The following is a 17,994-nucleotide window of genomic DNA, read 5'->3' as shown; positions in this document are numbered from 1 at the left end:
GGGCCCAGTTCAGCTTGGAGCTTACAACATTGCACAAGTAGTCAAGTAAATTGGTAAACGGTAAAAATTTATCAATTTTATAGGTCGAGTGAGATGAAGTACACACTCGCCATAAAACTGTGAAAAAATTCATGTAAACACGTAATTTACGGTAATCACATAATCAAGTAGTCAAGTAATCAAGTAAGTAGGTAATCAAATAAATTGGTAAATAGTGAACGGTAAATGGTAAACGGTAGATGGTAAATAATCTCGGTTAACGGTAAGATTTATCATTTTAGTAGGTCGAGTGAGATAAAGTATACACTCGCCTTAAAACAGTGGAAAAGTCCATAGGAGCAATTATCGATAACACTTAACAGTTAAACACATAATGACCATGGAGTAAACATGTCGTAAAACTATTCCAGTAACGTACTCCTATATGGAACACTCACTAATTCGAAACAAGTGAGTAAGTGTTCAAACAAGTGTTTAGGCATCCACTTCGAGTTCCTCTTGAAGGTCTCTTTGCCTGAGCAAATAACATGATACGGTCTTCGATCAACTTGTTTCGTGACACGTAGCACGTTTGCCCAAGGATCTAGCGAGGTTGTCCAATGCTTGGATTGCGGGATCTTAAATCAACACAGACAACACGAGTTGGTTTAAAGCGGTAGATCGATGCCTCCAATCGAGGTGGTTACTCAAGTGGATAGGCCGATAGAACAATCAAGGACAAGATGCAAGATTGCTCAATAACCCTTGCCAAAGCAAGTAGAAGGCTCGAATATCTCTTAACAAAAAGAATCGAAAATAATCAAATTTTATTGATAAAATGTCTACCTAAAACCTTACAAAGCAAGCCTATTTATAGGCTAAAGATTACTAAAAATCCTAAAAACCCTAAGGGAAGCAGTCGGCCATCTTGGTGTCAAGATGGGTCGGCCCATGCTCTATTAAAATGACTAATCTAACTCTAAGTAATCACTAAGACCTAAAGCCCTATTCGGCCAACTCATTTGGAGGCTCACTTGACTCTTCATGGGCTTGGATCATGGTGTAGATGACTTGCTTGTCTCCTTCTAGGCCTTCAATATCTTTATGGACTCCATGTTGGTCTTGGACCATTCGAACAAGGCCTTGGAGGGATTCTTTGAAGAGCTTGGCTCGTGCACGTGTGACTGGGCCCAATGGGAGTCGGACTGGGTCATTACGTAGGCTGAGATCCGTGCACACATCAGTCCCCTCCTCTTGAAAAGGATTTGCCCTCAAATCTGGATCCTCCTTGTCAAGAAACTGGCTCAAATCCGTGACATTGAAGGTCGCGCTAACATTGTACTCCCCAGGTAGCTCCAATTTGTAAGCGTTGTCATTGACTCGTTGGAGCACTCTAAAGGGTCCATCACATCTTGGGGATAACTTGCTTTTATGCTGTTTAGGAAATCTCTCTTTTCGCAAGTGTAGCCAAACCCCATCTCTAGGCTCAATAACCATCTTACGACGGTGCTTGTTGGCTTGCTGGATGTATTGCTGAGTTCGCTTCTCAATATTTGCTCGAACGGCTTCATGTAACCTGCGCACGAAATCATGTTTCTTTTTCCCATCTAAGATTGTGTGCTCAGAGGAAGGTAAGGGTGCTAAATCAAGGGGGGTCAACGGGTTAAAGCCATAAACAATCTCAAAAGGTGAGTAATGTGTTGCACTATAAACAATTTGATTGTAAGCAAATTCAACGTGAGGCAAACACTCTTCCCAAGATTTAAGATTCTTCTTAATCAAAGCCCGAAATAGAGTACCAAGTGTGCGATAGACAACTTCCGTTTGTCAATCACTTTGTGGATGACTGGTGGTAGAGAATAACAATCTAGTGCCAAGTTTAGATCACAAAGTCTTCCAAAAGTAGCTCAAGAACTTTACATCTCTATCGCTAACAATGGTCTTAGGCATGCCATGCAGACGGATAATTTCTTTGAAGAACAAATTAGCAATGTGAGATGCATCGTCAGTTTTGTGCAGGGGATAAAATGTGCCATCTTAGAGAATCTATCAACTACGACAAAGATGGAATCATTACCCTTTGGTGATCTAAGGAGTCCTAAGACAAAGTCCATAGACAAGTCGACCCAAGGATAGTGAGGAATAGGCAATGGGGTATACAGGCCGTATGAATTTGTTTTGGACTTCCCCTTTTGACAAGTGACACATCTACCAACCATGCGTTCAACATCTCTACGCATGTGAGTCCAGTAAAAGTGCTCTTGTAAGATGGCTAGAGTCTTAACAATGCCGAAGTGTCCCATGAGACCACCACTGTGTGCCTCTCTAACCAAAAGATCACGAATGGAAGAGTTAGGGTATCCACATAAAACAAGAATCCATTGTGCAAGAAATACTATCCATGTGGACTCTTCATACAAGATGTATAGACTTCCCCAAAGTCATGGTCATGGGGATATATCTCCTTAAGCATCTCAAACCCTAACAACTTGGCATCAAGAACAACAAGCAAAGAATGTCTACGAGATAAGGCATCAGCTACAACATTCGTTTTGCCAGTTTTGTACTTAATGACATAGGAGAAGGTGTTGATGAAACTGACCCATTTGGCATGGCACTTGCTCAGCTTGGGTTGGCCTTTGAGAAATTTCAAGGATTCGTGATCAGTGTGTATCACGAACTCCCTTGGGCAAAACCATAAACCATTCTAAGTTGATTGGAGTGATGTCTCATCGACTACTGGGCGATAATATGTACCACACCGATTTGGGTGGGAGGTACCTCTCATGTCGACTCAGAGTCATAAACAAAGTATAAGTCGATTGGAGCGGTGTCTCATCGACCACTGAGTGATAGTATGTACCACACCGCTCCCAAACCCAACACGACAAATAAAATAATAGTTAGTTATAAAGTAAGATTGGATATATTAGCTTTTTATTTGTTTTAAATAGTAACTGTACCTGAATGAAGATGAACTGGCAGAGGTAGTGTTGCCAAGTCTCCAATGCGCGTACAAGTGCGTAGAGCTCTTTATCGTACGCGGGGTAGTTCAGAGCAGCACCTCCTAGCTTCTCACAAAAGAATGCACAGGGCCTCTTGTCTTGCATGAGGACGGCACCAATACCTACACCAGAGGCATCACATTCAATTTCAAAGGTCTTCTTAAAATTTGGTAATGCCAAAACAGGTGCGTGTATGAGTTTGTCTTTGAGGGTGAGAAATGCTTGTTCTTGGGCTTCCCCCCAATGGAACTTGTCATTCTTCTTGGTCACGGCGGTCAACGGGGCGGCAATGGTGCTGAAATCTTTGCCAAATCGCCGGTAGAAAACCCATCAATCCATGGAAGCTGCGCACCTCATGGACGGATGTTGGAGTTGGCCATTGCTTGATGTCCTCAATCTTGGACTCGTTCACTTTGATTCCCTGTGAGCTCACTACATATCCTAAGAACACAAGCTCATTAATACAAAAGGTGCACCTCTTAAGGTTAGCGTATAAACGCGCCTGTCAAAGTGTCTCAAGAACTAATCGCACATGTTCCATGTGCTCATGCTCACTGCGACTATAAATTAGAATGTCATTAAAGTAAACAATGACAAACTTCCCAATAAAATGTCTCAAGACATGGTTCATTAGTCACATGAATGTACTAGGGGCGTTAGTCAATCCAAAAGGCATGACTAGCCACTCATAGAGACTATGTTTAGTTTTGAAGGCCGTCTTCCATTCATCGCCTCCTTTCATCCTGATTTGATGATAGCCACTTCTTAAATCAATCTTAGTGAATATAATAGCACCATCGAGCTCATCAAGCATGTCATCTAGTCTAGGAATGGGATGATGATATTTCACAGTAATAGCATTAACAGCCCTACAGTCAGTGCACATGCGCCAAGTACCATCCTTCTTAGGGACAAGTACTACAGGCACAACATAAGGACTTAGACTCTCTTTTACCCAATCCTTACCTAATAGGCCATCAACTTGCCATTGAAACTCCTTTGTCTCCTCAGGGCCCATGCGGTAAGTAGGTTTGTTGGGTAGTGGTGCTCTAGGAATCAGGTCAATTTGGTGCTCGATCCCTCGAATGGATGGTAAGCCATCAGGGACCTCGTCAAGGAAAACATTCTCAAATTCCTGTAAAAGAGCAACCATACTCGAAGGCAATGCCTTATCGAGCTCAGCAACATTTAAGAGCACATGTTTGCAAATCATGAGAAGTACAGGCTGATCAGAATTCACAACTTTTCTAAAGTCCTTAGCCTTAATGATCATGTTTTGCTTCCTAGTGGTAGGTGTAGTGGGTGATTTGTCATGCACAACACTAGGTATGCTCACTTGACCCTTGGTCGATTGCTCACTTGTAGAAGTGGAGCTTTTGCCAGGGTCGACCGCCTTTTGTTTCCTCCTTTGGCGGTCTTGCTCACACTCTTTTTGCAACTTAAGCTGGTCCTCATACACTTGTGCAAGTGTGAGTGGTGTGAGGACCTTACATTTGCCTTCATGCAAAAGTGTGTACTTGTTTGCCCTTCCATCGAATGTGACGTGTTTGTCAAATTGCCAGGGTCTGCCCAAGATGACATGTGTAGCATGCATTGGCACTACGTCACACACGACTTCATCAATGTAAGTACCAATAAAGAAGGGAACGCGTACCTGTTTGAAGACACGTACCTCTCCATCCTCACTTAGCCATTGGATGCGGTAAGGGTGTGGATGTCTAGTAGTTGGGAGCCCTAAACTCTCAACCATGAGCAAGCTTGCCACATTCGTGCAACTTCCACCGTCGATGATGAGGCTACAAACTTTGTTACCTACTTTACAATGGGTGTAAAACAAGTTCTCTCTTTGTAATTGCTCGTTCTCCTTAATTCGGGCGGTTAGCACTCGTCGTGCTACTAAGCAACCTACTTCTCCTTGTGTAGGCAAGCAATCTTCCTCAGCTGAATCTTCTTCCTGGCAGTTGCCTTTGACCAATTCAGGCATCTCCTCATAATCATCATCATCGGACACGATCTCGCCATTGTGAGTGATTAACATGGCCCGTTGGTTTGGACATTGAGACTGAATATGTCCAAACCCTAGACATTTAAAACACTTGATGTCCCTACTCCTAGTCCTAGGAGTCTCATGTGGTGCCTTAGAAGTAGACCTGGATGCATCAACAGTTTTTTTAGGGGTAAAATTGGTATTACGAGTTGAGGCATTACCTTGAATTCGACTAGAAGGAGTTGGTGTAGCCGAGTTTCCAGCTTCGTGGGTTGTTCTCCGTGGTAGGTTTCCCTTCCAGGAAGACGAGTTGGAAGTTTGGAAGGTACAGGCCCCACGCCTCAATTTCTTTCCCCTCTCGGCCTTGATGGCTAGTTCAAGAAGGTCATGGATGTCCACATAATGTTGGAGCTCCAAGGCTTCCTGAAGGTCAAGATTGAGACCTCTAAGAAACCTGGCCATGGTCGCTTCACCATCCTCTTGAATGTTTGCCCTCATCATGGCCATCTCGATCTCCTTGTAATAGTCCTCCATAGTCATGTTGCCTTGAATGAGGGTTTGCAGTTTGGAGTGGAGATCTCGATTGTAGTAGCTTGGAACAAATCTCTTACGCATCAGTGCCTTGAGTTCTCGCCAAGTTCGGACCGTGGTTCTCCCATTCTCCTCCTATGGGTCCTCACTTGGTCCCACCAAACTAGGGCGTAGTCGGCGAATTCAACGGTGGCAACTTTAACATTTTGTTTCTCACTATAGTCATAGCAATCGAAGACCATTTCGATACGACCTTTCCATTCCAAATAAGCTTCAGGGTCATTTTTGCCTTTGAACGTGGGCACTTGAATTTTAAGCCCCTTGAGTTCATTCTCAGACGTGTCCCTTCTAGGTTTCTCGGGGCGTTCCTCATCCTCACTAGCAGAGTAGTCCTCGCTATTTGCCTCTTTGGTGCCATGGTTTCTCCAGTTGTGGGACCTCGAACCAGAGCCCCGTGTGAGACTCTTGGATAGCTCGTCAAACCGAGTGTGCAACTTCTCCATTTGTTGCTTACTAATTTGCCTGAGGTCGTTCTTCATGGCGGTGAACATCAAGGAGTAGTTTGTGGTTGATTGTTGTTGCTCCATGTCTCTCTTATACCCTGCAAAAGGTTAGTAACAAGAAAATAGTGCAAATATATCCTCACTTCACTCCCTTAGTGTATCACTCTCTCTCATGTTTTATCACTCAAAACACCCTTTAAAGATCCTTACCCAATGCCTTTACCTGTCGTTTTAGGTAGGTGAGAAATGCTGATTAAGTCCAATAATCGTCACCAACTTTTTCACAAGTGTAATCAAGAGTGTAAGACACAAACGTGGGTGAAAAAATGAGGTGGGATGGCCGAATTTGGAAGGGAGGTAGTGGCGGACAGCAAGGAAAAATGCTAGTGTGAACAAAAAGAAAGAAAACTCTAGTTTCCTAAAAGGTAGGAGTAGGTTCCTAAAATGTAGGAGAGAAAGTAGGGAAGTGGCCAAGTGGAAAACAAAAGAGTTATCCAAGTGTTTTACTTAGTTTCCTAAAGTGATTTTGGAAAACAAGTTAAGTTTGGAAACTCTTTCAGAAACCCTTCCTTGAATAACTTTAGAAACCCCCAAATTCCTCTACAAGTGGACTAGCAAGTCAGATTTGGTTTCTTCCTATGCCAACCGAAAAAAAATTCCAGATTTTTCTCTTCCTAAACCCTTTCACCAAAGTCGGCTGGTTGTTCTATAAAAGAACCCCCAAGGCAGCCGCACTCCCTTCACCAATACAAATCAGATTCGGCTGCAAGAAACAAGGCAATTGGTCTCTTTTTCCCTTGTGCAACACACAACAGTTTCGCCCCTTTGGTGCAAGAGATACAATGGGAGCAATGTCACTCAAGCCTCCCCCCAACGGGCTGCTCAAGATTCCTCCAAGAAATTTATTCCCAAACCAAGAAAGCCTTTCACCACCGCTAGGGAGTATAGGAAGTTGTTTATTCGAAGGGAGGTTCAAGTTTTCAAGAAACAAAAAGGTCAAGAAATTCAAGAACCTTGAAGGGTGGTTCAAGTTATCAAGGCACAAGGTGATCAAGAATTGCAAGAAGAGGTAGGCCAAAACTTTTGAGTTTCTTCCCTTTTGCAATTTTCTGGTTTGGTTTAGAAACAACATGTAATGGTAGTTGTCTTGGCAATAAAGAACTGAGTTCTTCCTTTTTTTCTTGTTCGGCCCTCTTGTCCTAGCCGAGTGGTTTTCTTTCTTTTCTTTTTCATTTCTGTTTTCCTTTTTTCTTTTGACTCAAAGAACAACAAGATACTCGGCTGAAGTAGTAAAAATTCCAGAAATAATGTCAGCCCCTCAACTCGTAATAACGCACAACCCAAGTCCCTCAAGAACTAGCAAGATACTTTCAAGAATTTTAAGAACTTCTAGGTAGTAACCAAGAACTTCAAGAAACCTTAAAATCTTGTAGATTCTCTTCAAGATTTCACAACACCAACAAGTTTTACTCCAAAGTCAGATTAAAAAATTAAGAAAACAGTTTGGATAACTCATGAACCGATTGGACAGATTTGGAAAATAAAACCCAAGCCGTCAAAGCTAAACCCTAGCCGTCGCCTACTTGCTGTCTTGTAGCTTCGGCTTGGACTATCTACTTGGACAGAATTTGGATACAACAAGGACACAAGATACGGTCAGATGATCAACGGCAACAACGACACATGCATGAACAGATTTGACGCAAAACAATGAACTCTAGTGAAGAAGAAAACCCTAGCCGCCGCCCAAGTGGGTTTTATTGTTGCTCAAGCGACTACTAACTAGCAAAACAGATTTGCATATTCGAGCTAGAATTTTTGGACACCATGAGTGCACACAACCACTATGAGGCCCCAGTCAGTTCGTAAGTTGATATTAGGGTCATTTAATATTCGGTGTGGTGAAATTAAGGTTTTAGGGCTAAGGAGAAACCCTAAGCTCGGCTAAGATTGAAAACCCTAACTTTGCTTATGATAAAACCCTAGTTTATGCGGTATTCTAGTGTGTGTTTTAGCACAAGAAAAAAATAGGATTCGTTATAGTTTACAGAGGTTTAACAAGTTTGAAAATGGTTAGTAAACTCTGGATTAGTAAACCTCTAGTGTTACAATATTAGAAAGCTTAAGTGGAGTTTTATTTATCGGCCGTCTTTTTCCACATTTTCTTTATTAGAAAAATTCCCCAGATAATTTTTATGAGTAAATATAGGTTTTAGATGATTTTTCTAGTATCGGTTAGTTTTTGAGAAATTAAGAACGTATATCGGACGTGGGACCCACTAGTGCGGTAAGTTCGGAAAAATTCGGCCAGTTAGGTTAAGTTTTGGATACTGGGTTTAATTTACCGGGTGTTATGAGATAATTAAAGGTTGTTATATGGATGAGAGTGGAGAGAGACAAAAGGATATGTATGTATTAAATAGGGTGACAAGTGTCACCATATGATTAAACCTTACAATTTTGACTACTATTCATCTTTTTACTAATTGACCAAATAAACCAAAAAAATTACCAAATCATCTTCATTTTCAGCTCCTTTGAGCCGGCCACTCTCCAAGGAGAAAGAAGAAAAACCTCTTCACTTTCTTAGCTTCAATCTTGCTCAATCTTCGATTTCAACCGATTAAATTCGAAAACTCTCCATAAAAATCCTTCTCTTAGTAGTTGTGAGGTGACTAGTGAAGTTGTTTGGAAGCTTAAGGTGCTAAGTGGTCTCTCTTCTTTGGTTCTAAGGTGAGTGACTATGGAACCCCTCTCTTCTATCTAAAGATGCTTAATTATTGACTTGTGGTTGTTATAAGTGTGATTTGGTGGACTATTTCTTGATTTTAGTTAAGATTGATGAAGTTTTCTATTTATTTGGGATTTTTGCTGTTTGCTTATGATTAATATTATGTGGCTATGTATGATGATTGGAAATGATTGAGAATGAAGCTAGTTGGTGTGAATGGTAGTTAATTGCAGCAAATTTCTGGTTTGGAAGATAAATTAGCAAGTTAGGGTTTCATTGTTCTTCATTCTGTCCGGTTCTGTAGAACATAGTTAGAGGCCGATTTGGCCTTAGGTTAAGATGTGAAAGTTGTATATAATGATATTTTAGAGGTGCCTACAAAATTTCAGGTCGATCGGAGTAGCGTAGCTTGTGAAAAGATGGATTTACCCTTGCTGTCCTGTTTCTACCCAAACCTGAGAACTGCGATTGTAATTGGTTATTTTGGTTTGGAATGCTTCAGAATTGGTTGTTTGGGTCTTCTGATGAAATGTAGCCCTGTTTCTAAGCTTTCGGATGGCTTTGGAATTTCTGGATTTGGACTTAAGTAGGCTGAGTTATGCTATTTGCAGCGGAATACATTATGTGAATCTGTTTTTCTGGTTTTGGTATAGTATCTTGCATTTTTGACCTTGTTACACTCAAAACTGGACAAAGTTGCCTTCTTCAACATTGTATCCCCTTAAGTCCTAAATATGCCTGTAAAATTTCAGGTCAAACGGATTAGTGTATCCTGAGTTATAGACAAAACACTCGGCCTATTTTAGATATTAGTTTGTGCTACGTTTTGAAATCAGCCTCTGACCGTGCATTTTTCCGTTTTGATCCCGTACGATCTGGGTATTGACTCCTTCATAAGAAATGTAGATCTTGGTTTTAGCTTCGAAACGGTATAAAGTGCGTCAAAATCCGAGTTCTGTAGCTCCTGTTATGACCAAAACAAGATCGATCATCAGAACTGCCTTGAATCTGGACAGTTCTGACGGGTACTTTGACACTCAACTTTCGTTCTGTTCTGAGTGGATTCAGGTCTTGGCCAAAACATCAAAGTTTTAGTATTATGTCTCAGATTTCTAATGCCTTTGGAATTTCATGATTTGGATTTGTGAGCTGGGAGTTACGGTCCAGTAAACATACGCTGTCCGTTACTCTAGAGTGTGAATTCCTGGAACGGTTTTCTGTACTTTCGACCTATTTCCGTTTAGATCCGGATTGAGGTGTCTTCATGAAAATTGTAACCCTTTCTCTTAGCTTCGTAACAGTACCTCATGTATCTTGATCCAACACATGTAGCCTCTGTAACGCCCCGAGGCAGAAGAAAGGAAAAAATTTCTGGTGAATAGAGTTGTGGGGGAATCCGGCCAGAAGCCGTGCAAATTCCTTATATTTTTCTTAAAATTCCCTTTTCTTTGACAAATACCACTTTATAGTGGCCCTACTACTCAATCACCCCACAATAAGTGCCAATGAACCTAGAAAGTAGGGTTTCACACTTCGATTTCAAGATTGGAACAAATTAGGATTTTCGCGATTTTTTTCGCCGGATGAATTTTCGGTACAGAGTAAGGATTAAATTTGGGGATTAAAAGTGACTTTTAAGTGAGAAATAATATGTGATTAGTAGCAATGATATAAGGTTAGTGAATGGGAAGTAAAAACCCTAATATGTGTGTTTTTAAGAAAAACGGCGCGAACCGGCGGGTCCCGCGCACTACCGATTGAACGCACCACTTGACCACCATTTTTCTTACCAAACAAGTTTATTGACTTTTGTACAAAATATCTTCTTAAATTGCAGCAGCTTTGACCGAAATTGAGGCTAGAAAATGCAAGAAAGAAAGAGAAAAAAAGAAAGGTGGTGGTGGCGACAACCTCAAGGCTTCTTGACCAAGACAAAAGACTATCTATTCAACACCAAAATTGCACCTTTTCTCTTCATATTTCTGCTGAAGAGCCGAGAGAGAGAGAGAGAGGGAAGAACAAGAGAGAAAACTTCTTCATTTCATCTTCAATCCAACAACTAAGTGAGGAATCAAACAAAAGAAACCGATTAAACTTGTTCTTGAGTGATTAGTTAGTGATTTGTGGTGAGACTTTGGAAGGAGAAAGCTTGGGCTACCCTTAGTGAACTCTAGTCAAGGTTAGAAAGCTTATCTCTCTAAGTTTTACTTTCAATTTTGTTAAATTAAGCTTAGCAACTTGATTTTGTAGTGGAATCATGGATATTGTCATGTTTTAGTAGTTTTCCCCTTTTTATTTGATGAACTAGGGTTTGGGGAAATTCTGCCAATTTGTTATATGGTGCTTATATGTTGAAATTAAGGTTATAAGAGAGGCTTTGGTAGTGATTAGACCAAGAAATTAAGGAAAGTTCCACTAAAAACTAGAAATTCCAGAATCTGGAAATTTTTCCCAACGTTCTGTCCGAATTTGTAACTGTATGTTAGAGGCCGAATTGGCCTTAGGTCAAAGAAGAAAGGTTGTAGATAATGGTATTTTATAGGTGCCTACAAAATTTCAACTCAATCGGAGCAATGTAGGTCATGAAAAGTCTAAAATACCCTTACTATTTTAAGTATTTCCTCGGCAGTCCGTGTGATCAGTGTGTCCAGTTTATCATGTTTTTTGACTAGGATCTGTACTGATTTAGCTCTTGGCCAAAACATGAAAGTTGTAGCATTCTGTCTTGGTTTTCAAATGCCTCTAGGAACACCTGAATTGGACTTTTTTACACTGCGTTATGTCCATTACAGTGTAATGCGATTAAACAGCCGACGAATTGGTTTCTGGTTTAGTAATTTGAGAATTTGACCAAGTTACATTAGAAACTGGACTAAGTGACCTTCATGAACATTGTAGCTTTGTGTCTTAGCTTCGAAACGGCATAGTTTACGTCTCAATCCGATAAGCGTAGCCTCGAATATGTTATTTCCGTATTCATACGTCAAATCTGTCTTATGCCAAATTGAATTTCTGCACTTGTTATTGTTGTGATTCTTGTTATTATGATATTGTGAGCCTATGGAACGGCTCTTGACATGAATTGTTGATATATGTGATGTTGGGTTGTGGTTGAGAAAAATAATGAAGCCTAAATGGCTGGAAAATTAGGTAAACACAAAGGGCATGCTGACCGATTTTTTACTCGAGGACTAGAAAACTATATTAGCGACTTGAGTGAAGGTTAAGTACTTATTACTTGAACTAGCAAGGACCTTTTCTACTATGTTTCTCGAGTGTTATACGTTAGAACTTGGCCGAACTTGTACCCTTGAGAAAAAGCCTAATGGCCAATGTAAACTTGAATTTCCTTGTACTTTCAACTCAAGTATTATTTCCAAGCATCTATGTTACAAAACCTTATGATTTGAAAAGCGAGCAAGTGTTTCACGAATGCCTTTCAAATGAATTTCAATTGGTTGATTCTTAATGAACGGAACTTTTAAGTTTCGAATCTTACTCGTGTTTCAAAGTTCTCAAATTGGATTTTTATCGCAGATCTGGACTCCAAGCCTGGAGTATAATTGAACGTGAATACTTGAAGCATTATATTTTGAGTGAGTGATCCCTCGACTGTCCCAAAGTTACTTTTGAACTAATTCTTGCATTTATTACTCCATTGCATATCATTTGGGGTTCGGGTGTGTGCCATGACATAATTTGGCTCCAATGAGTTCCTGGAAAGTCTTGTGCTTAGAACCAATGTCTCCACTATTGTTTACACATTCTTTGGAGCACGATGGCTCCTTACTTCTGTTTCATGGTTACTTGATCTAAACGAACATTGGATGTTTAAGTACAAGAACTTCACTGGCTCACATGAGCAATAAATGAACATTTGATTACTGCATCATGACATCATATTAATGCTTTATTGTGAAATATACTTGGCTGTTGATTTTACTGGTCACTCGCTGAGCTTCTAGCTCACCCCCTATTATCTTCTTCTCCCCACAGGGATCGAGGTAAAGGAATAACTTGTATTTGGATCTTTGTGTGGCTGGATGGCGTACATCTTGTATAGTTTAGTTTTGGTTTTGGTTTATGTACTTTTGGGCTTGTATAAATATTTGGAATTGAATCGGATGTAAATCTACATTTTACGCTTAGAACTAGTTTCCGCTTCGCTTATGATATGTAATTTTGGAGAATTGGATGTATTATTTGAGTTGTACCTTGTAATTTACTTGAGGAATGTAGTAAGTGAGTGAGTCCCGGCGAGAGCTGGGCAGGCGGCCCGCTAAACCCTTTGGTACGCCTTAGGGGGAGGTGGGGTCGTTACAGCCTCGATTGTGTTCAAAACAGTTTTTACGGCAAAATGGCTAGGCCGTCATTTCTGATTTCCGTATGCCGTTTCCGCACTCGTATGTGCCGATTTTGCCTTTTGCTTGTTTTAAGTATGTTAGTATCCGTTTATGATATTATGTGACGCAATCTTCCATTTCAGATGGTGGTGAGCTAGGTGGAGCCGGTGGGGCCTACTAGCTACTCTTCGCGACGCGAATTTTATCCTTTTGTTATCCTTGTTCGTTGAGTATGTGACGACCCCACCTTCCCCTAAGGCGAACCAGAGGGTTCGGCGGGCCGCCTGCCCGGCTCTCGCCGGGACTCAGTCGATCACTACATTCCTCAAATAAATTACAAGATAAATCTCATATATACATCAAATTCTCCAATGATTACATATTACAAATGCAGCGGAAACTGATTCCAATCGTGGAACGTATACTTACATCCATATCAATTTCAATTATTTATACAAGACCAACTCGTACATAAAATAGATCCAAACTTAAACTGTACACGATATAAGCCATCCAGTCACGTGAATAAGCACTCCAAGCTTTTCTTCGCCTTGAGCCCTGTGGGGGGGAAATAAAATATTTTTGGGGTGAGCTAGAAGCTCAGCGAGTAACCATTAAAATCAGTAATCAAATCGGTTTCACAATAGTTCATTTCAATGATGTCATATATCAAATGATAAATCCGGAAACAACTACAACATTTGCAAAACAGTAAATATGGATTATCAATAATTCAAGAAACATTTACAATGGAAAGCGATAGTAACATTCATGAAAGGATACATTCATTCTCCTGACATTTCCTCGCTCATTTGGTCATTTATTTCATTTCATTCACCCCGTCCCTGGCTTTTGGCCAGGCTCCACCAACCTACATAGGTAATACTCGAGCATACCAAACGTTCACCCAAGTTCCTAATCGCCTGACCGAGTCCGCTTCTGGCTCAAGACGACCGGTAACAAGGGGCAATGGCCAGTTCAGCCCAAAAGGCTTACATTCATGCGCAAGTAACATTTCAATCGAAAATTTCACATTTATCGAGGTCGAGTGCGATAAAGTACACACTCGCCTCGAAAACTCGTTTGGGAAATCATTATAAGCGCTTAACACGTTATCAACCAAAATACAAGTCATGAAATCAAGAAATATAGCAAACAAGGCACACTCACATGCCAGCACGCATGATATGCAAGAAAACATTTCAAAAGTAACTTTGGAAACAGTTCAAAAGTAAATAATGTAAGAAACGGTTCATAAAAAACTTTAGAAGTAGTTTGAGGTCACTCACCTCCACGGCTCAGAAACCATCCATCATGTATCATTGCCTTGCTCAAATCCAAGTCTTAGATCGCAAACTCAATGCAAACTAGTCCTTTAAAACTTCGGATAGCACTTCCCCTAAATTTGCTTACTTTCCCTGTGACGACCCCACCTCCCCCTAAGGCGTACCAAAGGGTTCGGCGGACCGCCTGCCCAGCTCTCGCCAGGACTCACTCACTATCTTAATCGAGTCACGTACACACATCCATGAACCATAAATAACATTCCCAATTCAAGCTTATAATTTACATTAATAGAAATCGAGGTACAAAGTCTCAACACACCCAACTAGTTCAAAACGTATACAATCCAAGTACAACATGTTCCATTCGAGGAATAGCGCGAGTACAAGACCAAAAAGTCAAAAGTCAAAACAAAAGGCTACGCTAGTCTTTTACAAGTCTCACGCGTCACTCGTATCCCTGAAAGGAAAACAAATGGAGTGGAATGAGCTAAAAGCCCAGTGAGGTTCCAAATAGCAAATTGACCATTATTTAGAAGTACAAGTTTTCGGTATAGCAAAGTAACAAGCATGAAGAGTTCATAAAGGTGAGCAATAACACGTCAAGTAGCAATCTTAAAATGAACGAATGTAGAAAATTTTTCAAAAGAAACAATAATCCAATAAACAATAATTACTCCAAAGTATAAGGATACGGATGACTCTCAGGAGCCAAATTCCCATTACATTACCAGAAGCTCGATCCCGTAGTAGTTGACACTCCGTCAACTTTCAAGTAAGTAACCAATCCAGTAGAACACCACTTAAACGACTCTCCGTCCACCGTTCAACCCCCAGCTGGGCCCAAAATCCTCAAGAACATGGGTGGTAATACTCGAGTATACCGATTAGTCGAGGAGATATCACTCCACTCGACAATACAAGAGACCCAGGGTTCGTTACCCAATCGACCAAGCCCTTGCCGGCTCGACTAGAGTAACTCGCCACAGGGTTTCTGGAATTCCAGGAAGTGCGCGCATCATAATCAAGTATATCAAGTCAATTGCAACAATAAACAAGTATATCACGTAAGGGCAAGTGCGATAAAGTACACTCTTGCCCTATCAATTCACGTATATAACATGTACTCATATTGGTCACGTATCAAGTTCAAGTATCTAGTGCAATTCGGTATTTGAAAGCACTCACCAAAAGATATAGTGCCTTTACTGGTCACTTTCAGGTTATACTCCGGGTTCGGAGTCCAAATCTGCGATAAAACTCAGTTTGAGAACTTTGAAACATGACTAAGATTCGAAACTTAGACGTTTCGTTCAATAAAATCAAGAAATTGAAATTCACTCGGATGGTAGTCGTGAAACACTTGCTCGCTTTTTAAATGGTAAAACTTTGTAACATTTATACTTGAAAATGCCATGCAAGTCGAAAGTATAAGGAAAACATACTCCGAGCAATCATTATTTCCTTTCTCAAGGGTACAAGTTCGGCCAAGTCCTTACTTATATACCTCGAAACAAGAAGACTCAAGTACTCTAGATGGTTCAAGCAGTAATCACTCTTAACTCATACTCAAGTTGCAAAGATAGTTTTCTAGACCTCGAGTAAAAATTTGAGCAGCATGCCCTTTGTGTTTACCTAATTTCCAGCCATTTAGGCTTCATTATTTTTCTTCAACAACATCCCAACATCATACAAATCAGCAATTTATGTCAAGAGCCGTTCCATAGGCTCACAATATCATAATAACAAGAATCGCATTAAGTACAAGTGCAGAAATTTAACTTAGTACAAGACAGATTTGACGTACAATTGCGGAAATAACATATCCGAGGCTACGCTTATTGGATTGAGGCATAACCTATGCCGTTTCGAAGCTAAGACACAGGGCTACAATATTCATGAAGGTCACTTAGTCCAGTTTCTAATGTAACTTGGTCAAATTCTCGGATTACTAAACCAGAAACCAAATCGTCGGCTGTTTAAACGCAGAACACTGTAATGGACAAAACTCAGTGTTCACAAGTCCGAATCAGGTGTTCTTAGAGGCATTTTAAAGCTACTTCAGAGCACTACAACTTTCATGTTTTGGTCCAGAGCTAAATCAGAATGGATCCTGGTCAAAAATCGTGATTAACTGGACAAACTGAACACACGGACTGCTGAGGAAAAACTTAAAACAGTAAGGGTATTTTGGACTTTTCACGACCTACGTTGCTCCGATTGAGCTGAAATTTTACAGGCACCTACAAAATACCATTATATACAACTTTCCTTCTTTGACCCAAGGCCAATTCGGCCTCTAACACACCGATACAAATTCGGACAGAATGCTTGGGAAATTTTCCAGAAATCTGAAATTTTTAGCTCTAAGTGTAATTTCCTCAAATTTCTGGTTCTAATCACCACTAAACAACCTTATATAACCTTAATTGCAACATTTACACATCATACATCACATTGAGCAGAAAATCAGAACCCCTAGTTCATCAAATAAATTGGGGAAAACCTCTAAATCATGCTAATCATCCATGATTCCACCACTATAATCAAACTACTAACTTAATTTAACAAAATCAAAAGCAAAACTTAGAGAGATGAGTTCTCTTACCTTGGTTAGAAGTCTCTAAAAGCAGCCCCAAGCTTTCCTTTTCCAAACTTTCACCACCAAACACTAACTAACCACTCAAAGACAAGATTAATCGGTTTCTTTTGTTTGATTTCTCACTTTGTTGGTGGATTGAAGAAGAAATGGAGAAGAGTTTTGTTTTTCCTCTCTTGTTCTTACTCTCTCTCTCTCTATGCTCTTAGCAGCAGAAAATGAAGAGAAATGAAGCTGATTTTTGTCTTATAAGGAGTAAGAAGGTTAGAGTTAATTAAGACCACAATTTGGCTAACACTTGGACAATTCTTAGCCACTAATTTTTCTCTTTCTTCCCCTTGCTTATAAGCCACAAATTTCGGTCCCCTTAGCTGTAATATAAGAAGATATTTTGGCTCAAATATCAATAAGCTTGTGGTGCAAGAAAGTGGTGGTCCAGTGGTGCGTTCAAACGGTAGTGCGCGGGACCCGCCGGTTCGCGCCGTTTTTCTTAAAAACTCACGTACTAGGGTTTTTACTTCCCATTCACTAACCTTATCTCATTGCTACTAGTCACATATTATTTCTCACTTAAAAGTCACTTTTAATCATCAAATTGATCCTCGGCCAGTACCGGAAATTTATCCGGCGGAAAAATCGCAAAACCCTAATTTTGCTCAAATCTTGAGACCGAAGTATAAAACCCTATTTCCAGGTTCATCTGCACTTATTGTTGAACGATTGGGTAGTAGGGCCTTAATAAATAATAATTTTCAAATAAAAGGAAATTTTTTAAGAAAACGTGAGGAATTTAAAATTTCAATAATTAACAGTAGGATCTCTAGTAAAATATGAGAGATTTAAGAAACCGTGTAGTCACAAGTAAACTAGGGTTTTTTGATTAAAACATTAGGGTTTCTAGTCTTTTAAAACAAAATAAGGTTTTAAATCAAACCCAAAGAAATACACTTTAATATTTTCTTCACAAACAACCTCCTAATATTCGGGATGTTACATTCCCAGCCATCATGGCTTCATTATTTCTTCAGCCAGT

Source organism: Coffea arabica, chromosome 11c (assembly GCF_036785885.1).
Source record: "Coffea arabica cultivar ET-39 chromosome 11c, Coffea Arabica ET-39 HiFi, whole genome shotgun sequence".
NCBI classification, from domain to species: Eukaryota; Viridiplantae; Streptophyta; class Magnoliopsida; order Gentianales; family Rubiaceae; genus Coffea; species Coffea arabica.
The sequence above is the reverse complement of the archived record's forward strand: the minus strand, read 5'-3'. Positions refer to the sequence as shown.